At 45.1% G+C, this 26,881-nt stretch overlaps 20 non-coding genes across 20 annotated transcripts; all 20 read left to right on the forward strand.

The window, feature by feature from the left end:
- The first annotated feature begins 959 nt into the window (after positions 1 to 959).
- LOC141245359 (U2 spliceosomal RNA) lies at positions 960 to 1,150 on the forward strand. The gene has a single exon (XR_012309188.1). It is a non-coding gene; the product is annotated as a U2 spliceosomal RNA (small nuclear RNA).
- Positions 1,151 to 2,267: 1,117 nt separating this feature from the next.
- LOC141245360 (U2 spliceosomal RNA) lies at positions 2,268 to 2,458 on the forward strand. The gene has a single exon (XR_012309189.1). It is a non-coding gene; the product is annotated as a U2 spliceosomal RNA (small nuclear RNA).
- Positions 2,459 to 3,578: 1,120 nt separating this feature from the next.
- Positions 3,579 to 3,769, forward strand: LOC141245361 (U2 spliceosomal RNA). The gene has a single exon (XR_012309190.1). It is a non-coding gene; the product is annotated as a U2 spliceosomal RNA (small nuclear RNA).
- Positions 3,770 to 4,889: 1,120 nt separating this feature from the next.
- On the forward strand, positions 4,890 to 5,080 carry LOC141245345 (U2 spliceosomal RNA). Its single transcript, XR_012309175.1, has one exon. It is a non-coding gene; the product is annotated as a U2 spliceosomal RNA (small nuclear RNA).
- Positions 5,081 to 6,196: 1,116 nt separating this feature from the next.
- Positions 6,197 to 6,387, forward strand: LOC141245363 (U2 spliceosomal RNA). The gene has a single exon (XR_012309192.1). It is a non-coding gene; the product is annotated as a U2 spliceosomal RNA (small nuclear RNA).
- Positions 6,388 to 7,508: 1,121 nt separating this feature from the next.
- On the forward strand, positions 7,509 to 7,699 carry LOC141245365 (U2 spliceosomal RNA). The gene has a single exon (XR_012309193.1). It is a non-coding gene; the product is annotated as a U2 spliceosomal RNA (small nuclear RNA).
- Positions 7,700 to 8,821: 1,122 nt separating this feature from the next.
- LOC141245366 (U2 spliceosomal RNA) lies at positions 8,822 to 9,012 on the forward strand. Its single transcript, XR_012309194.1, has one exon. It is a non-coding gene; the product is annotated as a U2 spliceosomal RNA (small nuclear RNA).
- Positions 9,013 to 10,130: 1,118 nt separating this feature from the next.
- LOC141245367 (U2 spliceosomal RNA) lies at positions 10,131 to 10,321 on the forward strand. Its single transcript, XR_012309195.1, has one exon. It is a non-coding gene; the product is annotated as a U2 spliceosomal RNA (small nuclear RNA).
- Positions 10,322 to 11,447: 1,126 nt separating this feature from the next.
- On the forward strand, positions 11,448 to 11,638 carry LOC141245368 (U2 spliceosomal RNA). Its single transcript, XR_012309196.1, has one exon. It is a non-coding gene; the product is annotated as a U2 spliceosomal RNA (small nuclear RNA).
- Positions 11,639 to 12,760: 1,122 nt separating this feature from the next.
- LOC141245369 (U2 spliceosomal RNA) lies at positions 12,761 to 12,951 on the forward strand. Its single transcript, XR_012309197.1, has one exon. It is a non-coding gene; the product is annotated as a U2 spliceosomal RNA (small nuclear RNA).
- Positions 12,952 to 14,074: 1,123 nt separating this feature from the next.
- LOC141245370 (U2 spliceosomal RNA) lies at positions 14,075 to 14,265 on the forward strand. Its single transcript, XR_012309198.1, has one exon. It is a non-coding gene; the product is annotated as a U2 spliceosomal RNA (small nuclear RNA).
- Positions 14,266 to 15,386: 1,121 nt separating this feature from the next.
- On the forward strand, positions 15,387 to 15,577 carry LOC141245371 (U2 spliceosomal RNA). The gene has a single exon (XR_012309199.1). It is a non-coding gene; the product is annotated as a U2 spliceosomal RNA (small nuclear RNA).
- A 1,120-nt stretch (positions 15,578 to 16,697) lies between these two features.
- Positions 16,698 to 16,888, forward strand: LOC141245372 (U2 spliceosomal RNA). Its single transcript, XR_012309200.1, has one exon. It is a non-coding gene; the product is annotated as a U2 spliceosomal RNA (small nuclear RNA).
- A 1,120-nt stretch (positions 16,889 to 18,008) lies between these two features.
- LOC141245373 (U2 spliceosomal RNA) lies at positions 18,009 to 18,199 on the forward strand. The gene has a single exon (XR_012309201.1). It is a non-coding gene; the product is annotated as a U2 spliceosomal RNA (small nuclear RNA).
- A 1,120-nt stretch (positions 18,200 to 19,319) lies between these two features.
- LOC141245375 (U2 spliceosomal RNA) lies at positions 19,320 to 19,510 on the forward strand. Its single transcript, XR_012309203.1, has one exon. It is a non-coding gene; the product is annotated as a U2 spliceosomal RNA (small nuclear RNA).
- Positions 19,511 to 20,633: 1,123 nt separating this feature from the next.
- LOC141245376 (U2 spliceosomal RNA) lies at positions 20,634 to 20,824 on the forward strand. Its single transcript, XR_012309204.1, has one exon. It is a non-coding gene; the product is annotated as a U2 spliceosomal RNA (small nuclear RNA).
- A 1,127-nt stretch (positions 20,825 to 21,951) lies between these two features.
- On the forward strand, positions 21,952 to 22,142 carry LOC141245377 (U2 spliceosomal RNA). The gene has a single exon (XR_012309205.1). It is a non-coding gene; the product is annotated as a U2 spliceosomal RNA (small nuclear RNA).
- Positions 22,143 to 23,262: 1,120 nt separating this feature from the next.
- LOC141245335 (U2 spliceosomal RNA) lies at positions 23,263 to 23,453 on the forward strand. The gene has a single exon (XR_012309165.1). It is a non-coding gene; the product is annotated as a U2 spliceosomal RNA (small nuclear RNA).
- A 1,117-nt stretch (positions 23,454 to 24,570) lies between these two features.
- On the forward strand, positions 24,571 to 24,761 carry LOC141245378 (U2 spliceosomal RNA). Its single transcript, XR_012309206.1, has one exon. It is a non-coding gene; the product is annotated as a U2 spliceosomal RNA (small nuclear RNA).
- Positions 24,762 to 25,876: 1,115 nt separating this feature from the next.
- Positions 25,877 to 26,067, forward strand: LOC141245329 (U2 spliceosomal RNA). The gene has a single exon (XR_012309160.1). It is a non-coding gene; the product is annotated as a U2 spliceosomal RNA (small nuclear RNA).
- Positions 26,068 to 26,881: the final 814 nt, after the last annotated feature.

Consider the following 26,881-nt stretch of genomic DNA (forward strand, 5'->3'; position numbering starts at 1 on the left):
TGGTTCAACTTCAGCAACTGTGCATTGCATTGCCATGTAATGTAATGTAATGCAATGCTATCTATCTAGCTCTCCCTCTATACTTCCTTTTGGATAAACAGACATATTAGGCAAGCATTTTGGAGCTTTCACCTAAATAACTACAGGTGGTGAGATAAGCTGCACAATATAATTGACCTTTCAGTATATTGTTGCACACACACCATCTATTTAGCAAATGCCCTTGTTATCAACAGCAGCCTTTTAAACTCACCTGAGCTAACAGGTATGTGAGCTGGTTACTCTGCTGCGCTTAAAATTTCTTTTTTGGTTTGCTACAATGCCTTTTCTGAAACGTTGTCTCCCTCTGCTGGAACACTGACTTCTTTCATTTAATGCCTGCAGACTATAAAAGAGAAACCAACCCAAAAAGTTTGGTTGATTAGTCTGTGGCATTCTTTTAAACTGTTGCTTATGGCGGTCTCTGTGAGCTTCTCAGTGACATTCAGCCATCCAGGTATCCCGCCTGCAGTAGACGGAATGTGGCAATGGAACGCTGGCTGCGCGTGTCATAATAGGCTCTGAGCCTTTATATACCTGCGCACAGCAGCAGCCACCTTCAGTCTGCTGCTGGACAGCCAGCAGCAGCAGCAGCAGGAGAGGTAATTAATCAGCAACCCTCCTGCTAAGGGTAGACAGCTGCTCGTTCCACCCCCCCCCCGCCTTAATTGGTTCTCCTCCCTTCCAACGGTGTTGAGGCGGGTGGGAACAGCCGGGGGTTGAGGGTACTGTGCTAAAAGAGGTGGAGTTATGCAGATCTAAAACGCGTGGATTGCAGCAGCAGCAAGCCGAAAAGTGCAGGCATGTGAGGGATCTAGAGGTTGACAGCATGTCTTCTTAACGGGAGTCCAGGTGGCCATCTCCACAAATGGACTTTTCAGAATCCTTGGGTGGCACCGTAGTCGGAACCAATTCTGGTTATCGCTTCTCGGCCTTTTGGCTAAGATCAAGTGTAGTATCTGTTCTTATCAGTTTAATATCTGATACGTCCCCTATCTGGGGACCATATATTAAATGGATTTTTAGAACAGGGAGATGGAAAAAGAGCTTGCTCTGTCCACTCCACGCATTGACCTGGTATTGCAGTATCTCCAGGACCGGTGCACCCCTTCTTTAATGCAGTTTCTAAAATCAGAAAGAATTGAATTCAATGCTTTTTGTTCATTTTGCTTGTTTGTCGGATTTTGGGATGGACTCTTTGGCTTTGCTTTTCTTCTCCTCATTGGATTTTTCATGTTAAAAGTTGCAGAAGCCAGATGACAAGCTCATTTTGGTTCAACTTCAGCAACTGTGCATTGCATTGCCATGTAATGTAATGTAATGCAATGCTATCTATCTAGCTCTCCCTCTATACTTCCTTTTGGATAAACAGACATATTAGGCAAGCATTTTGGAGCTTTCACCTAAATAACTACAGGTGGTGAGATAAGCTGCACAATATAATTGACCTTTCAGTATATTGTTGCACACACACCATCTATTTAGCAAATGCCCTTGTTATCAACAGCAGCCTTTTAAACTCACCTAAGCTAACAGGTATGTGAGCTGGTTACTCTGCTGCGCTTAAAATTTCTTTTTTGGTTTGCTACAATGCCTTTTCTGAAACGTTGTCTCCCTCTGCTGGAACACTGACTTCTTTCATTTAATGCCTGCAGACTATAAAAGAGAAACCAACCCAAAAAGTTTGGTTGATTAGTCTGTGGCATTCTTTTAAACTGTTGCTTATGGCGGTCTCTGTGAGCTTCTCAGTGACATTCAGCCATCCAGGTATCCCGCCTGCAGTAGACGGAATGTGGCAATGGAACGCTGGCTGCGCGTGTCATAATAGGCTCTGAGCCTTTATATACCTGCGCACAGCAGCAGCCACCTTCAGTCTGCTGCTGGACAGCCAGCAGCAGCAGCAGGAGAGGTAATTAATCAGCAACCCTCCTGCTAAGGGTAGACAGCTGCTCGTTCCACCCCCCCCCCGCCTTAATTGGTTCTCCTCCCTTCCAACGGTGTTGAGGCGGGTGGGAACAGCCGGGGGTTGAGGGTACTGTGCTAAAAGAGGTGGAGTTATGCAGATCTAAAACGCGTGGATTGCAGCAGCAGCAAGCCGAAAAGTGCAGGCATGTGAGGGATCTAGAGGTTGACAGCATGTCTTCTTAACGGGAGTCCAGGTGGCCATCTCCACAAATGGACTTTTCAGAATCCTTGGGTGGCACCGTAGTCGGAAACCAATTCTGGTTATCGCTTCTCGGCCTTTTGGCTAAGATCAAGTGTAGTATCTGTTCTTATCAGTTTAATATCTGATACGTCCCCTATCTGGGGACCATATATTAAATGGATTTTTAGAACAGGGAGATGGAAAAAGAGCTTGCTCTGTCCACTCCACGCATTGACCTGGTATTGCAGTATCTCCAGGACCGGTGCACCCCTTCTTTAATGCAGTTTCTAAAATCAGAAAGAATTGAATTCAATGCTTTTTGTTCATTTTGCTTGTTTGTCGGATTTTGGGATGGACTCTTTGGCTTTGCTTTTCTTCTCCTCATTGGATTTTTCATGTTAAAAGTTGCAGAAGCCAGATGACAAGCTCATTTTGGTTCAACTTCAGCAACTGTGCATTGCATTGCCATGTAATGTAATGTAATGCAATGCTATCTATCTAGCTCTCCCTCTATACTTCCTTTTGGATAAACAGACATATTAGGCAAGCATTTTGGAGCTTTCACCTAAATAACTACAGGTGGTGAGATAAGCTGCACAATATAATTGACCTTTCAGTATATTGTTGCACACACACCATCTATTTAGCAAATGCCCTTGTTATCAACAGCAGCCTTTTAAACTCACCTGAGCTAACAGGTATGTGAGCTGGTTACTCTGCTGCGCTTAAAATTTCTTTTTTGGTTTGCTACAATGCCTTTTCTGAAACGTTGTCTCCCTCTGCTGGAACACTGACTTCTTTCATTTAATGCCTGCAGACTATAAAAGAGAAACCAACCCAAAAAGTTTGGTTGATTAGTCTGTGGCATTCTTTTAAACTGTTGCTTATGGCGGTCTCTGTGAGCTTCTCAGTGACATTCAGCCATCCAGGTATCCCGCCTGCAGTAGACGGAATGTGGCAATGGAACGCTGGCTGCGCGTGTCATAATAGGCTCTGAGCCTTTATATACCTGCGCACAGCAGCAGCCACCTTCAGTCTGCTGCTGGACAGCCAGCAGCAGCAGCAGCAGGAGAGGTAATTAATCAGCAACCCTCCTGCTAAGGGTAGACAGCTGCTCGTTCCACCCCCCCCCCCGCCTTAATTGGTTCTCCTCCCTTCCAACGGTGTTGAGGCGGGTGGGAACAGCCGGGGGTTGAGGGTACTGTGCTAAAAGAGGTGGAGTTATGCAGATCTAAAACGCGTGGATTGCAGCAGCAGCAAGCCGAAAAGTGCAGGCATGTGAGGGATCTAGAGGTTGACAGCATGTCTTCTTAACGGGAGTCCAGGTGGCCATCTCCACAAATGGACTTTTCAGAATCCTTGGGTGGCACCGTAGTCGGAACCAATTCTGGTTATCGCTTCTCGGCCTTTTGGCTAAGATCAAGTGTAGTATCTGTTCTTATCAGTTTAATATCTGATACGTCCCCTATCTGGGGACCATATATTAAATGGATTTTTAGAACAGGGAGATGGAAAAAGAGCTTGCTCTGTCCACTCCACGCATTGACCTGGTATTGCAGTATCTCCAGGACCGGTGCACCCCTTCTTTAATGCAGTTTCTAAAATCAGAAAGAATTGAATTCAATGCTTTTTGTTCATTTTGCTTGTTTGTCGGATTTTGGGATGGACTCTTTGGCTTTGCTTTTCTTCTCCTCATTGGATTTTTCATGTTAAAAGTTGCAGAAGCCAGATGACAAGCTCATTTTGGTTCAACTTCAGCAACTGTGCATTGCATTGCCATGTAATGTAATGTAATGCAATGCTATCTATCTAGCTCTCCCTCTATACTTCCTTTTGGATAAACAGACATATTAGGCAAGCATTTTGGAGCTTTCACCTAAATAACTACAGGTGGTGAGATAAGCTGCACAATATAATTGACCTTTCAGTATATTGTTGCACACACACCATCTATTTAGCAAATGCCCTTGTTATCAACAGCAGCCTTTTAAACTCACCTGAGCTAACAGGTATGTGAGCTGGTTACTCTGCTGCGCTTAAAATTTCTTTTTTGGTTTGCTACAATGCCTTTTCTGAAACGTTGTCTCCCTCTGCTGGAACACTGACTTCTTTCATTTAATGCCTGCAGAGTATAAAAGAGAAACCAGCCCAAAAAGTTTGGTTGATTAGTCTGTGGCATTCTTTTAAACTGTTGCTTATGGCGGTCTCTGTGAGCTTCTCAGTGACATTCAGCCATCCAGGTATCCCGCCTGCAGTAGACGGAATGTGGCAATGGAACGCTGGCTGCGCGTGTCATAATAGGCTCTGAGCCTTTATATACCTGCGCACAGCAGCAGCCACCTTCAGTCTGCTGCTGGACAGCCAGCAGCAGCAGCAGCAGGAGAGGTAATTAATCAGCAACCCTCCTGCTAAGGGTAGACAGCTGCTCGTTCCACCCCCCCCCCGCCTTAATTGGTTCTCCTCCCTTCCAACGGTGTTGAAGCGGGTGGGAACAGCCGGGGGTTGAGGGTACTGTGCTAAAAGAGGTGGAGTTATGCAGATCTAAAACGCGTGGATTGCAGCAGCAGCAAGCCGAAAAGTGCAGGCATGTGAGGGATCTAGAGGTTGACAGCATGTCTTCTTAACGGGAGTCCAGGTGGCCATCTCCACAAATGGACTTTTCAGAATCCTTGGGTGGCACCGTAGTCAGAAACCAATTCTGGTTATCGCTTCTCGGCCTTTTGGCTAAGATCAAGTGTAGTATCTGTTCTTATCAGTTTAATATCTGATACGTCATCTATCTGGGGACCATATATTAAATGGATTTTTAGAACAGGGAGATGGAAAAAGAGCTTGCTCTGTCCACTCCACGCATTGACCTGGTATTGCAGTATCTCCAGGACCGGTGCACCCCTTCTTTAATGCAGTTTCTAAAATCAGAAAGAATTGAATTCAATGCTTTTTGTTCATTTTGCTTGTTTGTCGGATTTTGGGATGGACTCTTTGGCTTTGCTTTTCTTCTCCTCATTGGATTTTTCATGTTAAAAGTTGCAGAAGCCAGATGACAAGCTCATTTTGGTTCAACTTCAGCAACTGTGCATTGCATTGCCATGTAATGTAATGTAATGCAATGCTATCTATCTAGCTCTCCCTCTATACTTCCTTTTGGATAAACAGACATATTAGGCAAGCATTTTGGAGCTTTCACCTAAATAACTACAGGTGGTGAGATAAGCTGCACAATATAATTGACCTTTCAGTATATTGTTGCACACACACCATCTATTTAGCAAATGCCCTTGTTATCAACAGCAGCCTTTTAAACTCACCTGAGCTAACAGGTATGTGAGCTGGTTACTCTGCTGCGCTTAAAATTTCTTTTTTGGTTTGCTACAATGCCTTTTCTGAAACGTTGTCTCCCTCTGCTGGAACACTGACTTCTTTCATTTAATGCCTGCAGACTATAAAAGAGAAACCAACCCAAAAAGTTTGGTTGATTAGTCTGTGGCATTCTTTTAAACTGTTGCTTATGGCGGTCTCTGTGAGCTTCTCAGTGACATTCAGCCATCCAGGTATCCCGCCTGCAGTAGACGGAATGTGGCAATGGAACGCTGGCTGCGCGTGTCATAATAGGCTCTGAGCCTTTATATACCTGCGCACAGCAGCAGCCACCTTCAGTCTGCTGCTGGACAGCCAGCAGCAGCAGGAGAGGTAATTAATCAGCAACCCTCCTGCTAAGGGTAGACAGCTGCTCGTTTCACCCCCCCCCCCCGCCTTAATTGGTTCTCCTCCCTTCCAACGGTGTTGAGGCGGGTGGGAACAGCCGGGGGTTGAGGGTACTGTGCTAAAAGAGGTGGAGTTATGCAGATCTAAAACGCGTGGATTGCAGCAGCAGCAAGCCGAAAAGTGCAGGCATGTGAGGGATCTAGAGGTTGACAGCATGTCTTCTTAACGGGAGTCCAGGTGGCCATCTCCACAAATGGACTTTTCAGAATCCTTGGGTGGCACCGTAGTCGGAAACCAATTCTGGTTATCGCTTCTCGGCCTTTTGGCTAAGATCAAGTGTAGTATCTGTTCTTATCAGTTTAATATCTGATACGTCCCCTATCTGGGGACCATATATTAAATGGATTTTTAGAACAGGGAGATGGAAAAAGAGCTTGCTCTGTCCACTCCACGCATTGACCTGGTATTGCAGTATCTCCAGGACCGGTGCACCCCTTCTTTAATGCAGTTTCTAAAATCAGAAAGAATTGAATTCAATGCTTTTTGTTCATTTTGCTTGTTTGTCGGATTTTGGGATGGACTCTTTGGCTTTGCTTTTCTTCTCCTCATTGGATTTTTCATGTTAAAAGTTGCAGAAGCCAGATGACAAGCTCATTTTGGTTCAACTTCAGCAACTGTGCATTGCATTGCCATGTAATGTAATGTAATGCAATGCTATCTATCTAGCTCTCCCTCTATACTTCCTTTTGGATAAACAGACATATTAGGCAAGCATTTTGGAGCTTTCACCTTAATAACTACAGGTGGTGAGATAAGCTGCACAATATAATTGACCTTTCAGTATATTGTTGCACACACACCATCTATTTAGCAAATGCCCTTGTTATCAACAGCAGCCTTTTAAACTCACCTGAGCTAACAGGTATGTGAGCTGGTTACTCTGCTGCGCTTAAAATTTCTTTTTTGGTTTGCTACAATGCCTTTTCTGAAACGTTGTCTCCCTCTGCTGGAACACTGACTTCTTTCATTTAATGCCTGCAGACTATAAAAGAGAAACCAACCCAAAAAGTTTGGTTGATTAGTCTGTGGCATTCTTTTAAACTGTTGCTTATGGCGGTCTCTGTGAGCTTCTCAGTGACATTCAGCCATTCAGGTATCCCGCCTGCAGTAGACGGAATGTGGCAATGGAACGCTGGCTGCGCGTGTCATAATAGGCTCTGAGCCTTTATATACCTGCGCACAGCAGCAGCCACCTTCAGTCTGCTGCTGGACAGCCAGCAGCAGCAGCAGCAGGAGAGGTAATTAATCAGCAACCCTCCTGCTAAGGGTAGACAGCTGCTCGTTCCACCCCCCCCCCCCGCCATAATTGGTTCTCCTCCCTTCCAACGGTGTTGAGGCGGGTGGGAACAGCCGGGGGTTGAGGGTACTGTGCTAAAAGAGGTGGAGTTATGCAGATCTAAAACGCGTGGATTGCAGCAGCAGCAAGCCGAAAAGTGCAGGCATGTGAGGGATCTAGAGGTTGACAGCATGTCTTCTTAACGGGAGTCCAGGTGGCCATCTCCACAAATGGACTTTTCAGAATCCTTGGGTGGCACCGTAGTCGGAACCAATTCTGGTTATCGCTTCTCGGCCTTTTGGCTAAGATCAAGTGTAGTATCTGTTCTTATCAGTTTAATATCTGATACGTCCCCTATCTGGGGACCATATATTAAATGGATTTTTAGAACAGGGAGATGGAAAAAGAGCTTGCTCTGTCCACTCCACGCATTGACCTGGTATTGCAGTATCTCCAGGACCGGTGCACCCCTTCTTTAATGCAGTTTCTAAAATCAGAAAGAATTGAATTCAATGCTTTTTGTTCATTTTGCTTGTTTGTCGGATTTTGGGATGGACTCTTTGGCTTTGCTTTTCTTCTCCTCATTGGATTTTTCATGTTAAAAGTTGCAGAAGCCAGATGACAAGCTCATTTTGGTTCAACTTCAGCAACTGTGCATTGCATTGCCATGTAATGTAATGTAATGCAATGCTATCTATCTAGCTCTCCCTCTATACTTCCTTTTGGATAAACAGACATATTAGGCAAGCATTTTTGAGCTTTCACCTAAATAACTACAGGTGGTGAGATAAGCTGCACAATATAATTGACCTTTCAGTATATTGTTGCACACACACAATCTATTTAGCAAATGCCCTTGTTATCAACAGCAGCCTTTTAAACTCACCTGAGCTAACAGGTATGTGAGCTGGTTACTCTGCTGCGCTTAAAATTTCTTTTTTGGTTTGCTACAATGCCTTTTCTGAAACGTTGTCTCCCTCTGCTGGAACACTGATTTCTTTCATTCAATGCCTGCAGACTATAAAAGAGAAACCAACCCAAAAAGTTTGGTTGATTAGTCTGTGGCATTCTTTTAAACTGTTGCTTATGGCGGTCTCTGTGAGCTTCTCAGTGACATTCAGCCATCCAGGTATCCCGCCTGCAGTAGACGGAATGTGGCAATGGAACGCTGGCTGCGCGTGTCATAATAGGCTCTGAGCCTTTATATACCTGCGCACAGCAGCAGCCACCTTCAGTCTGCTGCTGGACAGCCAGCAGCAGCAGCAGCAGGAGAGGTAATTAATCAGCAACCCTCCTGCTAAGGGTAGACAGCTGCTCGTTCCACCCCCCCCCCCCGCCTTAATTGGTTCTCCTCCCTTCCAACGGTGTTGAGGCGGGTGGGAACAGCCGGAGGTTGAGTGTACTGTGCTAAAAGAGGTGGAGTTATGCAGATATAAAACGCGTGGATTGCAGCAGCAGCAAGCCGAAAAGTGCAGGCATGTGAGGGATCTAGAGGTTGACAGCATGTCTTCTTAACGGGAGTCCAGGTGGCCATCTCCACAAATGGACTTTTCAGAATCCTTGGGTGGCACCGTAGTCGGAAACCAATTCTGGTTATCGCTTCTCGGCCTTTTGGCTAAGATCAAGTGTAGTATCTGTTCTTATCAGTTTAATATCTGATACGTCCCCTATCTGGGGACCATATATTAAATGGATTTTTAGAACAGGGAGATGGAAAAAGAGCTTGCTCTGTCCACTCCACGCATTGACCTGGTATTGCAGTATCTCCAGGACCGGTGCACCCCTTCTTTAATGCAGTTTCTAAAATCAGAAAGAATTGAATTCAATGCTTTTTGTTCATTTTGCTTGTTTGTCGGATTTTGGGATGGACTCTTTGGCTTTGCTTTTCTTCTCCTCATTGGATTTTTCATGTTAAAAGTTGCAGAAGCCAGATGACAAGCTCATTTTGGTTCAACTTCAGCAACTGTGCATTGCATTGCCATGTAATGTAATGTAATGCAATGCTATCTATCTAGCTCTCCCTCTATACTTCCTTTTGGATAAACAGACATATTAGGCAAGCATTTTGGAGCTTTCACCTAAATAACTACAGATGGTGAGATAAGCTGCACAATATAATTGACCTTTCAGTATATTGTTGCACACACACCATCTATTTAGCAAATGCCCTTGTTATCAACAGCAGCCTTTTAAACTCACCTGAGCTAACAGGTATGTGAGCTGGTTACTCTGCTGCGCTTAAAATTTCTTTTTTGGTTTGCTACAATGCCTTTTCTGAAACGTTGTCTCCCTCTGCTGGAACACTGACTTCTTTCATTTAATGCCTGCAAACTATAAAAGAGAAACCAACCCAAAAAGTTTGGTTGATTAGTCTGTGGCATTCTTTTAAACTGTTGCTTATGGCGGTCTCTGTGAGCTTCTCAGTGACATTCAGCCATCCAGGTATCCCGCCTGCAGTAGACGGAATGTGGCAATGGAACGCTGGCTGCGCGTGTCATAATAGGCTCTGAGCCTTTATATACCTGCGCACAGCAGCAGCCACCTTCAGTCTGCTGCTGGACAGCCAGCAGCAGCAGCAGGAGAGGTAATTAATCAGCAACCCTCCTGCTAAGGGTAGACAGCTGCTCGTTCCACCCCCCCCCCCGCCTTAATTGGTTCTCCTCCCTTCCAACGGTGTTGAGGCGGGTGGGAACAGCCGGGGGTTGAGGGTACTGTGCTAAAAGAGGTGGAGTTATGCAGATCTAAAACGCGTGGATTGCAGCAGCAGCAAGCCGAAAAGTGCAGGCATGTGAGGGATCTAGAGGTTGACAGCATGTCTTCTTAACGGGAGTCCAGGTGGCCATCTCCACAAATGGACTTTTCAGAATCCTTGGGTGGCACCGTAGTCGGAAACCAATTCTGGTTATCGCTTCTCGGCCTTTTGGCTAAGATCAAGTGTAGTATCTGTTCTTATCAGTTTAATATCTGATACGTCCCCTATCTGGGGACCATATATTAAATGGATTTTTAGAACAGGGAGATGGAAAAAGAGCTTGCTCTGTCCACTCCACGCATTGACCTGGTATTGCAGTATCTCCAGGACCGGTGCACCCCTTCTTTAATGCAGTTTCTAAAATCAGAAAGAATTGAATTCAATGCTTTTTGTTCATTTTGCTTGTTTGTCGGATTTTGGGATGGACTCTTTGGCTTTGCTTTTCTTCTCCTCATTGGATTTTTCATGTTAAAAGTTGCAGAAGCCAGATGACAAGCTCATTTTGGTTCAACTTCAGCAACTGTGCATTGCATTGCCATGTAATGTAATGTAATGCAATGCTATCTATCTAGCTCTCCCTCTATACTTCCTTTTGGATAAACAGACATATTAGGCAAGCATTTTGGAGCTTTCACCTAAATAACTACAGGTGGTGAGATAAGCTGCACAATATAATTGACCTTTCAGTATATTGTTGCACACACACCATCTATTTAGCAAATGCCCTTGTTATCAACAGCAGCCTTTTAAACTCACCTGAGCTAACAGGTATGTGAGCTGGTTACTCTGCTGCGCTTAAAATTTCTTTTTTGGTTTGCTACAATGCCTTTTCTGAAACGTTGTCTCCCTCTGCTGGAACACTGACTTCTTTCATTTAATGCCTGCAGACTATAAAAGAGAAACCAACCCAAAAAGTTTGGTTGATTAGTCTGTGGCATTCTTTTAAACTGTTGCTTATGGCGGTCTCTGTGAGCTTCTCAGTGACATTCAGCCATCCAGGTATCCCGCCTGCAGTAGACGGAATGTGGCAATGGAACGCTGGCTGCGCGTGTCATAATAGGCTCTGAGCCTTTATATACCTGCGCACAGCAGCAGCCACCTTCAGTCTGCTGCTGGACAGCCAGCAGCAGCAGCAGCAGGAGAGGTAATTAATCAGCAACCCTCCTGCTAAGGGTAGACAGCTGCTCGTTCCACCCCCCCCCCCCCCCCGCCATAATTGGTTCTCCTCCCTTCCAACGGTGTTGAGGCGGGTGGGAACAGCCGGGGGTTGAGGGTACTGTGCTAAAAGAGGTGGAGTTATGCAGATCTAAAACGCGTGGATTGCAGCAGCAGCAAGCCGAAAAGTGCAGGCATGTGAGGGATCTAGAGGTTGACAGCATGTCTTCTTAACGGGAGTCCAGGTGGCCATCTCCACAAATGGACTTTTCAGAATCCTTGGGTGGCACCGTAGTCGGAAACCAATTCTGGTTATCGCTTCTCGGCCTTTTGGCTAAGATCAAGTGTAGTATCTGTTCTTATCAGTTTAATATCTGATACGTCCCCTATCTGGGGACCATATATTAAATGGATTTTTAGAACAGGGAGATGGAAAAAGAGCTTGCTCTGTCCACTCCACGCATTGACCTGGTATTGCAGTATCTCCAGGACCGGTGCACCCCTTCTTTAATGCAGTTTCTAAAATCAGAAAGAATTGAATTCAATGCTTTTTGTTCATTTTGCTTGTTTGTCGGATTTTGGGATGGACTCTTTGGCTTTGCTTTTCTTCTCCTCATTGGATTTTTCATGTTAAAAGTTGCAGAAGCCAGATGACAAGCTCATTTTGGTTCAACTTCAGCAACTGTGCATTGCATTGCCATGTAATGTAATGTAATGCAATGCTATCTATCTAGCTCTCCCTCTATACTTCCTTTTGGATAAACAGACATATTAGGCAAGCATTTTGGAGCTTTCACCTAAATAACTACAGGTGGTGAGATAAGCTGCACAATATAATTGACCTTTCAGTATATTGTTGCACACACACCATCTATTTAGCAAATGCCCTTGTTATCAACAGCAGCCTTTTAAACTCACCTGAGCTAACAGGTATGTGAGCTGGTTACTCTGCTGCGCTTAAAATTTCTTTTTTGGTTTGCTACAATGCCTTTTCTGAAACGTTGTCTCCCTCTGCTGGAACACTGACTTCTTTCATTTAATGCCTGCAGACTATAAAAGAGAAACCAACCCAAAAAGTTTGGTTGATTAGTCTGTGGCATTCTTTTAAACTGTTGCTTATGGCGGTCTCTGTGAGCTTCTCAGTGACATTCAGCCATCCAGGTATCCCGCCTGCAGTAGACGGAATGTGGCAATGGAACGCTGGCTGCGCGTGTCATAATAGGCTCTGAGCCTTTATATACCTGCGCACAGCAGCAGCCACCTTCAGTCTGCTGCTGGACAGCCAGCAGCAGCAGCAGCAGGAGAGGTAATTAATCAGCAACCCTCCTGCTAAGGGTAGACAGCTGCTCGTTCCACCCCCCCCCCCCGCCTTAATTGGTTCTCCTCCCTTCCAACGGTGTTGAGGCGGGTGGGAACAGCCGGGGGTTGAGGGTACTGTGCTAAAAGAGGTGGAGTTATGCAGATCTAAAACGCGTGGATTGCAGCAGCAGCAAGCCGAAAAGTGCAGGCATGTGAGGGATCTAGAGGTTGACAGCATGTCTTCTTAACGGGAGTCCAGGTGGCCATCTCCACAAATGGACTTTTCAGAATCCTTGGGTGGCACCGTAGTCGGAAACCAATTCTGGTTATCGCTTCTCGGCCTTTTGGCTAAGATCAAGTGTAGTATCTGTTCTTATCAGTTTAATATCTGATACGTCCCCTATCTGGGGACCATATATTAAATGGATTTTTAGAACAGGGAGATGGAAAAAGAGCTTGCTCTGTCCACTCCACGCATTGACCTGGTATTGCAGTATCTCCAGGACCGGTGCACCCCTTCTTTAATGCAGTTTCTAAAATCAGAAAGAATTGAATTCAATGCTTTTTGTTCATTTTGCTTGTTTGTCGGATTTTGGGATGGACTCTTTGGCTTTGCTTTTCTTCTCCTCATTGGATTTTTCATGTTAAAAGTTGCAGAAGCCAGATGACAAGCTCATTTTGGTTCAACTTCAGCAACTGTGCATTGCATTGCCATGTAATGTAATGTAATGCAATGCTATCTATCTAGCTCTCCCTCTATACTTCCTTTTGGATAAACAGACATATTAGGCAAGCATTTTGGAGCTTTCACCTAAATAACTACAGGTGGTGAGATAAGCTGCACAATATAATTGACCTTTCAGTATATTGTTGCACACACACCATCTATTTAGCAAATGCCCTTGTTATCAACAGCAGCCGTTTAAACTCACCTGAGCTAACAGGTATGTGAGCTGGTTACTCTGCTGCGCTTAAAATTTCTTTTTTGGTTTGCTACAATGCCTTTTCTGAAACGTTGTCTCCCTCTGCTGGAACACTGACTTCTTTCATTTAATGCCTGCAGACTATAAAAGAGAAACCAACCCAAAAAGTTTGGTTGATTAGTCTGTGGCATTCTTTTAAACTGTTGCTTATGGCGGTCTCTGTGAGCTTCTCAGTGACATTCAGCCATCCAGGTATCCCGCCTGCAGTAGACGGAATGTGGCAATGGAACGCTGGCTGCGCGTGTCATAATAGGCTCTGAGCCTTTATATACCTGCGCACAGCAGCAGCCACCTTCAGTCTGCTGCTGGACAGCCAGCAGCAGCAGCAGCAGGAGAGGTAATTAATCAGCAACCCTCCTGCTAAGGGTAGACAGCTGCTCGTTCCACCCCCCCCCCCCCGCCTTAATTGGTTCTCCTCCCTTCCAACGGTGTTGAGGCGGGTGGGAACAGCCGGGGGTTGAGGGTACTGTGCTAAAAGAGGTGGAGTTATGCAGATCTAAAACGCGTGGATTGCAGCAGCAGCAAGCCGAAAAGTGCAGGCATGTGAGGGATCTAGAGGTTGACAGCATGTCTTCTTAACGGGAGTCCAGGTGGCCATCTCCACAAATGGACTTTTCAGAATCCTTGGGTGGCACCGTAGTCGGAAACCAATTCTGGTTATCGCTTCTCGGCCTTTTGGCTAAGATCAAGTGTAGTATCTGTTCTTATCAGTTTAATATCTGATACGTCCCCTATCTGGGGACCATATATTAAATGGATTTTTAGAACAGGGAGATGGAAAAAGAGCTTGCTCTGTCCACTCCACGCATTGACCTGGTATTGCAGTATCTCCAGGACCGGTGCACCCCTTCTTTAATGCAGTTTCTAAAATCAGAAAGAATTGAATTCAATGCTTTTTGTTCATTTTGCTTGTTTGTCGGATTTTGGGATGGACTCTTTGGCTTTGCTTTTCTTCTCCTCATTGGATTTTTCATGTTAAAAGTTGCAGAAGCCAGATGACAAGCTCATTTTGGTTCAACTTCAGCAACTGTGCATTGCATTGCCATGTAATGTAATGTAATGCAATGCTATCTATCTAGCTCTCCCTCTATACTTCCTTTTGGATAAACAGACATATTAGGCAAGCATTTTGGAGCTTTCACCTAAATAACTACAGGTGGTGAGATAAGCTGCACAATATAATTGACCTTTCAGTATATTGTTGCACACACACCATCTATTTAGCAAATGCCCTTGTTATCAACAGCAGCCTTTTAAACTCACCTGAGCTAACAGGTATGTGAGCTGGTTACTCTGCTGCGCTTAAAATTTCTTTTTTGGTTTGCTACAATGCCTTTTCTGAAACGTTGTCTCCCTCTGCTGGAACACTGACTTCTTTCATTTAATGCCTGCAGACTATAAAAGAGAAACCAACCCAAAAAGTTTGGTTGATTAGTCTGTGGCATTCTTTTAAACTGTTGCTTATGGCGGTCTCTGTGAGCTTCTCAGTGACATTCAGCCATCCAGGTATCCCGCCTGCAGTAGACGGAATGTGGCAATGGAACGCTGGCTGCGCGTGTCATAATAGGCTCTGAGCCTTTATATACCTGCGCACAGCAGCAGCCACCTTCAGTCTGCTGCTGGACAGCCAGCAGCAGCAGCAGCAGGAGAGGTAATTAATCAGCAACCCTCCTGCTAAGGGTAGACAGCTGCTCGTTCCACCCCCCCCCCCGCCTTAATTGGTTCTCCTCCCTTCCAACGGTGTTGAGGCGGGTGGGAACAGCCGGGGGTTGAGGGTACTGTGCTAAAAGAGGTGGAGTTATACAGATCTAAAACGCGTGGATTGCAGCAGCAGCAAGCCGAAAAGTGCAGGCATGTGAGGGATCTAGAGGTTGACAGCATGTCTTCTTAACGGGAGTCCAGGTGGCCATCTCCACAAATGGACTTTTCAGAATCCTTGGGTGGCACCGTAGTCGGAAACCAATTCTGGTTATCGCTTCTCGGCCTTTTGGCTAAGATCAAGTGTAGTATCTGTTCTTATCAGTTTAATATCTGATACGTCCCCTATCTGGGGACCATATATTAAATGGATTTTTAGAACAGGGAGATGGAAAAAGAGCTTGCTCTGTCCACTCCACGCATTGACCTGGTATTGCAGTATCTCCAGGACCGGTGCACCCCTTCTTTAATGCAGTTTCTAAAATCAGAAAGAATTGAATTCAATGCTTTTTGTTCATTTTGCTTGTTTGTCGGATTTTGGGATGGACTCTTTGGCTTTGCTTTTCTTCTCCTCATTGGATTTTTCATGTTAAAAGTTGCAGAAGCCAGATGACAAGCTCATTTTGGTTCAACTTCAGCAACTGTGCATTGCATTGCCATGTAATGTAATTTAATGCAATGCTATCTATCTAGCTCTCCCTCTATACTTCCTTTTGGATAAACAGACATATTAGGCAAGCATTTTGGAGCTTTCACCTAAATAACTACAGGTGGTGAGATAAGCTGCACAATATAATTGACCTTTCAGTATATTGTTGCACACACACCATCTATTTAGCAAATGCCCTTGTTATCAACAGCAGCCTTTTAAACTCACCTGAGCTAACAGGTATGTGAGCTGGTTACTCTGCTGCGCTTAAAATTTCTTTTTTGGTTTGCTACAATGCCTTTTCTGAAACGTTGTCTCCCTCTGCTGGAACACTGACTTCTTTCATTTAATGCCTGCAGACTATAAAAGAGAAACCAACCCAAAAAGTTTGGTTGATTAGTCTGTGGCATTCTTTTAAACTGTTGCTTATGGCGGTCTCTGTGAGCTTCTCAGTGACATTCAGCCATCCAGGTATCCCGCCTGCAGTAGACGGAATGTGGCAATGGAACGCTGGCTGCGCGTGTCATAATAGGCTCTGAGCCTTTATATACCTGCGCACAGCAGCAGCCACCTTCAGTCTGCTGCTGGACAGCCAGCAGCAGCAGCAGCAGGAGAGGTAATTAATCAGCAACCCTCCTGCTAAGGGTAGACAGCTGCTCGTTCCACCCCCCCCCCGCCTTAATTGGTTCTCCTCCCTTCCAACGGTGTTGAGGCGGGTGGGAACAGCCGGGGGTTGAGGGTACTGTGCTAAAAGAGGTGGAGTTATGCAGATCTAAAACGTGTGGATTGCAGCAGCAGCAAGCCGAAAAGTGCAGGCATGTGAGGGATCTAGAGGTTGACAGCATGTCTTCTTAACGGGAGTCCAGGTGGCCATCTCCACAAATGGACTTTTCAGAATCCTTGGGTGGCACCGTAGTCGGAAACCAATTCTGGTTATCGCTTCTCGGCCTTTTGGCTAAGATCAAGTGTAGTATCTGTTCTTATCAGTTTAATATCTGATACGTCCCCTATCTGGGGACCATATATTAAATGGATTTTTAGAACAGGGAGATGGAAAAAGAGCTTGCTCTGTCCACTCCACGCATTGACCTGGTATTGCAGTATCTCCAGGACCGGTGCACCCCTTCTTTAATGCAGTTTCTAAAATCAGAAAGAATTGAATTCAATGCTTTTTGTTCATTTTGCTTGTTTGTCGGATTTTGGGATGGACTCTTTGGCTTTGCTTTTCTTCTCCTCATTGGATTTTTCATGTTAAAAGTTGCAGAAGCCAGATGACAAGCTCATTTTGGTTCAACTTCAGCAACTGTGCATTGCATTGCCATGTAATGTAATGTAATGCAATGCTATCTATCTAGCTCTCCCTCTATACTTCCTTTTGGATAAACAGACATATTAGGCAAGCATTTTGGAGCTTTCACCTAAATAACTACAGGTGGTGAGATAAGCTGCACAATATAATTGACCTTTCAGTATATTGTTGCACACACACCATCTATTTAGCAAATGCCCTTGTTATCAACAGCAGCCTTTTAAACTCACCTGAGCTAACAGGTATGTGAGCTGGTTACTCTGCTGCGCTTAAAATTTCTTTTTTGGTTTGCTACAATGCCTTTTCTGAAACGTTGTCTCCCTCTGCTGGAACACTGACTTCTTTCATTTAATGCCTGCAGACTATAAAAGAGAAACCAACCCAAAAAGTTTGGTTGATTAGTCTGTGGCATTCTTTTAAACTGTTGCTTATGGCGGTCTCTGTGAGCTTCTCAGTGACATTCAGCCATCCAGGTATCCCGCCTGCAGTAGACGGAATGTGGCAATGGAACGCTGGCTGCACGTGTCATAATAGGCTCTGAGCCTTTATATACCTGCGCACAGCAGCAGCCACCTTCAGTCTGCTGCTGGACAGCCAGCAGCAGCAGCAGCAGGAGAGGTAATTAATCAGCAACCCTCCTGCTAAGGGTAGACAGCTGCTCGTTCCACCCCCCCCCCGCCTTAATTGGTTCTCCTCCCTTCCAACGGTGTTGAGGCGGGTGGGAACAGCCGGGGGTTGAGGGTACTGTGCTAAAAGAGGTGGAGTTATGCAGATCTAAAACGCGTGGATTGCAGCAGCAGCAAGCCGAAAAGTGCAGGCATGTGAGGGATCTAGAGGTTGACAGCATGTCTTCTTAACGGGAGTCCAGGTGGCCATCTCCACAAATGGACTTTTCAGAATCCTTGGGTGGCACCGTAGTCGGAAACCAATTCTGGTTATCGCTTCTCGGCCTTTTGGCTAAGATCAAGTGTAGTATCTGTTCTTATCAGTTTAATATCTGATACGTCCCCTATCTGGGGACCATATATTAAATGGATTTTTAGAACAGGGAGATGGAAAAAGAGCTTGCTCTGTCCACTCCACGCATTGACCTGGTATTGCAGTATCTCCAGGACCGGTGCACCCCTTCTTTAATGCAGTTTCTAAAATCAGAAAGAATTGAATTCAATGCTTTTTGTTCATTTTGCTTGTTTGTCGGATTTTGGGATGGACTCTTTGGCTTTGCTTTTCTTCTCCTCATTGGATTTTTCATGTTAAAAGTTGCAGAAGCCAGATGACAAGCTCATTTTGGTTCAACTTCAGCAACTGTGCATTGCATTGCCATGTAATGTAATGTAATGCAATGCTATCTATCTAGCTCTCCCTCTATACTTCCTTTTGGATAAACAGACATATTAGGCAAGCATTTTGGAGCTTTCACCTAAATAACTACAGGTGGTGAGATAAGCTGCACAATATAATTGACCTTTCAGTATATTGTTGCACACACACCATCTATTTAGCAAATGCCCTTGTTATCAACAGCAGCCTTTTAAACTCACCTGAGCTAACAGGTATGTGAGCTGGTTACTCTGCTGCGCTTAAAATTTCTTTTTTGGTTTGCTACAATGCCTTTTCTGAAACGTTGTCTCCCTCTGCTGGAACACTGACTTCTTTCATTTAATGCCTGCAGACTATAAAAGAGAAACCAACCCAAAAAGTTTGGTTGATTAGTCTGTGGCATTCTTTTAAACTGTTGCTTATGGCGGTCTCTGTGAGCTTCTCAGTGACATTCAGCCATCCAGGTATCCCGCCTGCAGTAGACGGAATGTGGCAATGGAACGCTGGCTGCGCGTGTCATAATAGGCTCTGAGCCTTTATATACCTGCGCACAGCAGCAGCCACCTTCAGTCTGCTGCTGGACAGCCAGCAGCAGCAGCAGCAGGAGAGGTAATTAATCAGCAACCCTCCTGCTAAGGGTAGACAGCTGCTCGTTCCACCCCCCCCCCGCCTTAATTGGTTCTCCTCCCTTCCAACGGTGTTGAGGCGGGTGGGAACAGCCGGGGGTTGAGGGTACTGTGCTAAAAGAGGTGGAGTTATGCAGATCTAAAACGCGTGGATTGCAGCAGCAGCAAGCCGAAAAGTGCAGGCATGTGAGGGATCTAGAGGTTGACAGCATGTCTTCTTAACGGGAGTCCAGGTGGCCATCTCCACAAATGGACTTTTCAGAATCCTTGGGTGGCACCGTAGTCGGAAACCAATCCTGGTTATCGCTTCTCGGCCTTTTGGCTAAGATCAAGTGTAGTATCTGTTCTTATCAGTTTAATATCTGATACGTCCCCTATCTGGGGACCATATATTAAATGGATTTTTAGAACAGGGAGATGGAAAAAGAGCTTGCTCTGTCCACTCCACGCATTGACCTGGTATTGCAGTATCTCCAGGACCGGTGCACCCCTTCTTTAATGCAGTTTCTAAAATCAGAAAGAATTGAATTCAATGCTTTTTGTTCATTTTGCTTGTTTGTCGGATTTTGGGATGGACTCTTTGGCTTTGCTTTTCTTCTCCTCATTGGATTTTTCATGTTAAAAGTTGCAGAAGCCAGATGACAAGCTCATTTTGGTTCAACTTCAGCAACTGTGCATGGCATTGCCATGTAATGTAATGTAATGCAATGCTATCTATCTAGCTCTCCCTCTATACTTCCTTTTGGATAAACAGACATATTAGGCAAGCATTTTGGAGCTTTCACCTAAATAACTACAGGTGGTGAGATAAGCTGCACAATATAATTGACCTTTCAGTATATTGTTGCACACACACCATCTATTTAGCAAATGCCCTTGTTATCAACAGCAGCCTTTTAAACTCACCTGAGCTAACAGGTATGTGAGCTGGTTACTCTGCTGCGCTTAAAATTTCTTTTTTGGTTTGCTACAATGCCTTTTCTGAAACGTTGTCTCCCTCTGCTGGAACACTGACTTCTTTCATTTAATGCCTGCAGACTATAAAAGAGAAACCAACCCAAAAAGTTTGGTTGATTAGTCTGTGGCATTCTTTTAAACTGTTGCTTATGGCGGTCTCTGTGAGCTTCTCAGTGACATTCAGCCACCCAGGTATCCCGCCTGCAGTAGACGGAATGTGGCAATGGAACGCTGGCTGCACGTGTCATAATAGGCTCTGAGCCTTTATATACCTGCGCACAGCAGCAGCCACCTTCAGTCTGCTGCTGGACAGCCAGCAGCAGCAGCAGCAGGAGAGGTAATTAATCAGCAACCCTCCTGCTAAGGGTAGACAGCTGCTCGTTCCACCCCCCCCCCCCCGCCTTAATTGGTTCTCCTCCCTTCCAACGGTGTTGAGGCGGGTGGGAACAGCCGGGGGTTGAGGGTACTGTGCTAAAAGAGGTGGAGTTATGCAGATCTAAAACGCGTGGATTGCAGCAGCAGCAAGCCGAAAAGTGCAGGCATGTGAGGGATCTAGAGGTTGACAGCATGTCTTCTTAACGGGAGTCCAGGTGGCCATCTCCACAAATGGACTTTTCAGAATCCTTGGGTGGCACCGTAGTCGGAAACCAATTCTGGTTATCGCTTCTCGGCCTTTTGGCTAAGATCAAGTGTAGTATCTGTTCTTATCAGTTTAATATCTGATACGTCCCCTATCTGGGGACCATATATTAAATGGATTTTTAGAACAGGGAGATGGAAAAAGAGCTTGCTCTGTCCACTCCACGCATTGACCTGGTATTGCAGTATCTCCAGGACCGGTGCACCCCTTCTTTAATGCAGTTTCTAAAATCAGAAAGAATTGAATTCAATGCTTTTTGTTCATTTTGCTTGTTTGTCGGATTTTGGGATGGACTCTTTGGCTTTGCTTTTCTTCTCCTCATTGGATTTTTCATGTTAAAAGTTGCAGAAGCCAGATGACAAGCTCATTTTGGTTCAACTTCAGCAACTGTGCATTGCATTGCCATGTAATGTAATGTAATGCAATGCTATCTATCTAGCTCTCCCTCTATACTTCCTTTTGGATAAACAGACATATTAGGCAAGCATTTTGGAGCTTTCACCTAAATAACTACAGGTGGTGAGATAAGCTGCACAATATAATTGACCTTTCAGTATATTGTTGCACACACACCATCTATTTAGCAAATGCCCTTGTTATCAACAGCAGCCTTTTAAACTCACCTGAGCTAACAGGTATGTGAGCTGGTTACTCTGCTGCGCTTAAAATTTCTTTTTTGGTTTGCTACAATGCCTTTTCTGAAACGTTGTCTCCCTCTGCTGGAACACTGACTTCTTTCATTTAATGCCTGCAGACTATAAAAGAGAAACCAACCCAAAAAGTTTGGTTGATTAGTCTGTGGCATTCTTTTAAACTGTTGCTTATGGCGGTCTCTGTGAGCTTCTCAGTGACATTCAGCCACCCAGGTATCCCGCCTGCAGTAGACGGAATGTGGCAATGGAACGCTGGCTGCACGTGTCATAATAGGCTCTGAGCCTTTATATACCTGCGCACAGCAGCAGCCACCTTCAGTCTGCTGCTGGACAGCCAGCAGCAGCAGCAGCAGGAGAGGTAATTAATCAGCAACCCTCCTGCTAAGGGTAGACAGCTGCTCGTTCCACCCCCCCCCCCCCCCCCGCCTTAATTGGTTCTCCTCCCTTCCAACGGTGTTGAGGCGGGTGGGAACAGCCGGGGGTTGAGGGTACTGTGCTAAAAGAGGTGGAGTTATGCAGATCTAAAACGCGTGGATTGCAGCAGCAGCAAGCCGAAAAGTGCAGGCATGTGAGGGATCTAGAGGTTGACAGCATGTCTTCTTAACGGGAGTCCAGGTGGCCATCTCCACAAATGGACTTTTCAGAATCCTTGGGTGGCACCGTAGTCGGAAACCAATTCTGGTTATCGCTTCTCGGCCTTTTGGCTAAGATCAAGTGTAGTATCTGTTCTTATCAGTTTAATATCTGATACGTCCCCTATCTGGGGACCATATATTAAATGGATTTTTAGAACAGGGAGATGGAAAAAGAGCTTGCTCTGTCCACTCCACGCATTGACCTGGTATTGCAGTATCTCCAGGACCGGTGCACCCCTTCTTTAATGCAGTTTCTAAAATCAGAAAGAATTGAATTCAATGCTTTTTGTTCATTTTGCTTGTTTGTCGGATTTTGGGATGGACTCTTTGGCTTTGCTTTTCTTCTCCTCATTGGATTTTTCATGTTAAAAGTTGCAGAAGCCAGATGACAAGCTCATTTTGGTTCAACTTCAGCAACTGTGCATTGCATTGCCATGTAATGTAATGTAATGCAATGCTATCTATCTAGCTCTCCCTCTATACTTCCTTTTGGATAAACAGACATATTAGGCAAGCATTTTGGAGCTTTCACCTAAATAACTACAGGTGGTGAGATAAGCTGCACAATATAATTGACCTTTCAGTATATTGTTGCACACACACCATCTATTTAGCAAATGCCCTTGTTATCAACAGCAGCCTTTTAAACTCACCTGAGCTAACAGGTATGTGAGCTGGTTACTCTGCTGCGCTTAAAATTTCTTTTTTGGTTTGCTACAATGCCTTTTCTGAAACGTTGTCTCCCTCTGCTGGAACACTGACTTCTTTCATTTAATGCCTGCAGACTATAAAAGAGAAACCAACCCAAAAAGTTTGGTTGATTAGTCTGTGGCATTCTTTTAAACTGTTGCTTATGGCGGTCTCTGTGAGCTTCTCAGTGACATTCAGCCATCCAGGTATCCCGCCTGCAGTAGACGGAATGTGGCAATGGAACGCTGGCTGTGCGTGTCATAATAGGCTCTGAGCCTTTATATACCTGCGCACAGCAGCAGCCACCTTCAGTCTGCTGCTGGACAGCCAGCAGCAGCAGCAGCAGGAGAGGTAATTAATCAGCAACCCTCCTGCTAAGGGTAGACAGCTGCTCGTTCCACCCCCCCCCCGCCTTAATTGGTTCTCCTCCCTTCCAACGGTGTTGAGGCGGGTGGGAACAGCCGGGGGTTGAGGGTACTGTGCTAAAAGAGGTGGAGTTATGCAGATCTAAAACGCGTGGATTGCAGCAGCAGCAAGCCGAAAAGTGCAGGCATGTGAGGGATCTAGAGGTTGACAGCATGTCTTCTTAACGGGAGTCCAGGTGGCCATCTCCACAAATGGACTTTTCAGAATCCTTGGGTGGCACCGTAGTCGGAAACCAATTCTGGTTATCGCTTCTCGGCCTTTTGGCTAAGATCAAGTGTAGTATCTGTTCTAATCAGTTTAATATCTGATACGTCCCCTATCTGGGGACCATATATTAAATGGATTTTTAGAACAGGGAGATGGAAAAAGAGCTTGCTCTGTCCACTCCACGCATTGACCTGGTATTGCAGTATCTCCAGGACCGGTGCACCCCTTCTTTAATGCAGTTTCTAAATCAGAAAGAATTGAATTCAATGCTTTTTGTTCATTTTGCTTGTTTGTCGGATTTTGGGATGGACTCTTTGGCTTTGCTTTTCTTCTCCTCATTGGATTTTTCATGTTAAAAGTTGCAGAAGCCAGATGACAAGCTCATTTTGGTTCAACTTCAGCAACTGTGCATTGCATTGCCATGTAATGTAATGCAATGCTATCTATCTAGCTCTCCCTCTATACTTCCTTTTGGATAAACAGACATATTAGGCAAGCATTTTGGAGCTTTCACCTAAATAACTACAGGTGGTGAGATAAGCTGCACAATATAATTGACCTTTCAGTATATTGTTGCACACACACCATCTATTTAGCAAATGCCCTTGTTATCAACAGCAGCCTTTTAAACTCACCTGAGCTAACAGGTATGTGAGCTGGTTACTCTGCTGCGCTTAAAATTTCTTTTTTGGTTTGCTACAATGCCTTTTCTGAAACGTTGTCTCCCTCTGCTGGAAAACTGACTTCTTTCATTTAATGCCTGCAGACTATAAAAGAGAAACCAACCCAAAAAGTTTGGTTGATTAGTCTGTGGCATTCTTTTAAACTGTTGCTTATGGCGGTCTCTGTGAGCTTCTCAGTGACATTCAGCCATCCAGGTATCCCGCCTGCAGTAGACGGAATGTGGCAATGGAACGCTGGCTGCGCGTGTCATAATAGGCTCTGAGCCTTTATATACCTCCGCACAGCAGCAGCCACCTTCAGTCTGCTGCTGGACAGCCAGCAGCAGCAGCAGCAGGAGAGGTAATTAATCAGCAACCCTCCTGCTAAGGGTAGACAGCTGCTCGTTCCACCCCCCCCCCCCCGCCTTAATTGGTTCTCCTCCCTTCCAACGGTGTTGAGGCGGGTGGGAACAGCCGGGGGTTGAGGGTACTGTGCTAAAAGAGGTGGAGTTATGCAGATCTAAAACGCGTGGATTGCAGCAGCAGCAAGCCGAAAAGTGCAGGCATGTGAGGGATCTAGAGGTTGACAGCATGTCTTCTTAACGGGAGTCCAGGTGGCCATCTCCACAAATGGACTTTTCAGAATCCTTGGGTGGCACCGTAGTCGGAAACCAATTCTGGTTATCGCTTCTCGGCCTTTTGGCTAAGATCAAGTGTAGTATCTGTTCTTATCAGTTTAATATCTGATACGTCCCCTATCTGGGGACCATATATTAAATGGATTTTTAGAACAGGGAGATGGAAAAAGAGCTTGCTCTGTCCACTCCACGCATTGACCTGGTATTGCAGTATCTCCAGGACCGGTGCACCCCTTCTTTAATGCAGTTTCTAAATCAGAAAGAATTGAATTCAATGCTTTTTGTTCATTTTGCTTGTTTGTCGGATTTTGGGATGGACTCTTTGGCTTTGCTTTTCTTCTCCTCATTGGATTTTTCATGTTAAAAGTTGCAGAAGCCAGATGACAAGCTCATTTTGGTTCAACTTCAGCAACTGTGCATTGCATTGCCATGTAATGTAATGCAATGCTATCTATCTAGCTCTCCCTCTATACTTCCTTTTGGATAAACAGACATATTAGGCAAGCATTTTGGAGCTTTCACCTAAATAACTACAGGTGGTGAGATAAGCTGCACAATATAATTGACCTTTCAGTATATTGTTGCACACACACCATCTATTTAGCAAATGCCCTTGTTATCAACAGCAGCCTTTTAAACTCACCTGAGCTAACAGGTATGTGAGCTGGTTACTCTGCTGCGCTTAAAATTTCTTTTTTGGTTTGCTACAATGCCTTTTCTGAAACGTTGTCTCCCTCTGCTGGAAAACTGACTTCTTTCATTTAATGCCTGCAGACTATAAAAGAGAAACCAACCCAAAAAGTTTGGTTGATTAGTCTGTGGCATTCTTTTAAACTGTTGCTTATGGCGGTCTCTGTGAGCTTCTCAGTGACATTCAGCCATCCAGGTATCCCGCCTGCAGTAGACGGAATGTGGCAATGGAACGCTGGCTGCGCGTGTCATAATAGGCTCTGAGCCTTTATATACCTCCGCACAGCAGCAGCCACCTTCAGTCTGCTGCTGGACAGCCAGCAGCAGCAGCAGCAGGAGAGGTAATTAATCAGCAACCCTCCTGCTAAGGGTAGACAGCTGCTCGTTCCACCCCCCCTCCCGCCTTAATTGGTTCTCCTCCCTTCCAACGGTGTTGAGGCGGGTGGGAACAGCCGAGGGTTGAGGGTACTGTGCTAAAAGAGGTGGAGTTATGCAGATCTAAAACGCGTGGATTGCAGCAGCAGCAAGCCGAAAAGTGCAGGCATGTGAGGGATCTAGAGGTTGACAGCATGTCTTCTTAACGGGAGTCCAGGTGGCCATCTCCACAAATGGACTTTTCAGAATCCTTGGGTGGCACCGTAGTCGGAAACCAATTCTGGTTATCGCTTCTCGGCCTTTTGGCTAAGATCAAGTTTAGTATCTGTTCTTATCAGTTTAATATCTGATACGTCCCCTATCTGGGGACCATATATTAAATGGATTTTTACAACAGGGAGATGGAAAAAGAGCTTGCTCTGTCCACTCCACGCATTGACCTGGTATTGCAGTATCTCCAGGACCGGTGCACCCCTTCTTTAATGCAGTTTCTAAATCAGAAAGAATTGAATTCAATGCTTTTTGTTCATTTTGCTTGTTTGTCGGATTTTGGGATGGACTCTTTGGCTTTGCTTTTCTTCTCCTCATTGGATTTTTCATGTTAAAAGTTGCAGAAGCCAGATGACAAGCTCATTTTGGTTCAACTTCAGCAACTGTGCATTGCATTGCCATGTAATGTAATGCAATGCTATCTATCTAGCTCTCCCTCTATACTTCCTTTTGGATAAACAGACATATTAGGCAAGCATTTTGGAGCTTTCACCTAAATAACTACAGGTGGTGAGATAAGCTGCACAATATAATTGACCTTTCAGTATATTGTTGCACACACACCATCTATTTAGCAAATGCCCTTGTTATCAACAGCAGCCTTTTAAACTCACCTGAGCTAACAGGTATGTGAGCTGGTTACTCTGCTGCGCTTAAAATTTCTTTTTTGGTTTGCTACAATGCCTTTTCTGAAACGTTGTCTCCCTCTGCTGGAACACTGACTTCTTTCATTTAATGCCTGCAGACTATAAAAGAGAAACCAACCCAAAAAGTTTGGTTGATTAGTCTGTGGCATTCTTTTAAACTGTTGCTTATGGCGGTCTCTGTGAGCTTCTCAGTGACATTCAGCCATCCAGGTATCCCGCCTGCAGTAGACGGAATGTGGCAATGGAACGCTGGCTGCGCGTGTCATAATAGGCTCTGAGCCTTTATATACCTGCGCACAGCAGCAGCCACCTTCAGTCTGCTGCTGGACAGCCAGCAGCAGCAGCAGCAGGAGAGGTAATTAATCAGCAACCCT

This window comes from Phyllobates terribilis, unplaced genomic scaffold (assembly GCF_046119375.1).
Source record: "Phyllobates terribilis strain yellow unplaced genomic scaffold, ASM4611937v1 Scaffold_1828__1_contigs__length_205237, whole genome shotgun sequence".
NCBI classification, from domain to species: domain Eukaryota; kingdom Metazoa; phylum Chordata; class Amphibia; order Anura; family Dendrobatidae; genus Phyllobates; species Phyllobates terribilis.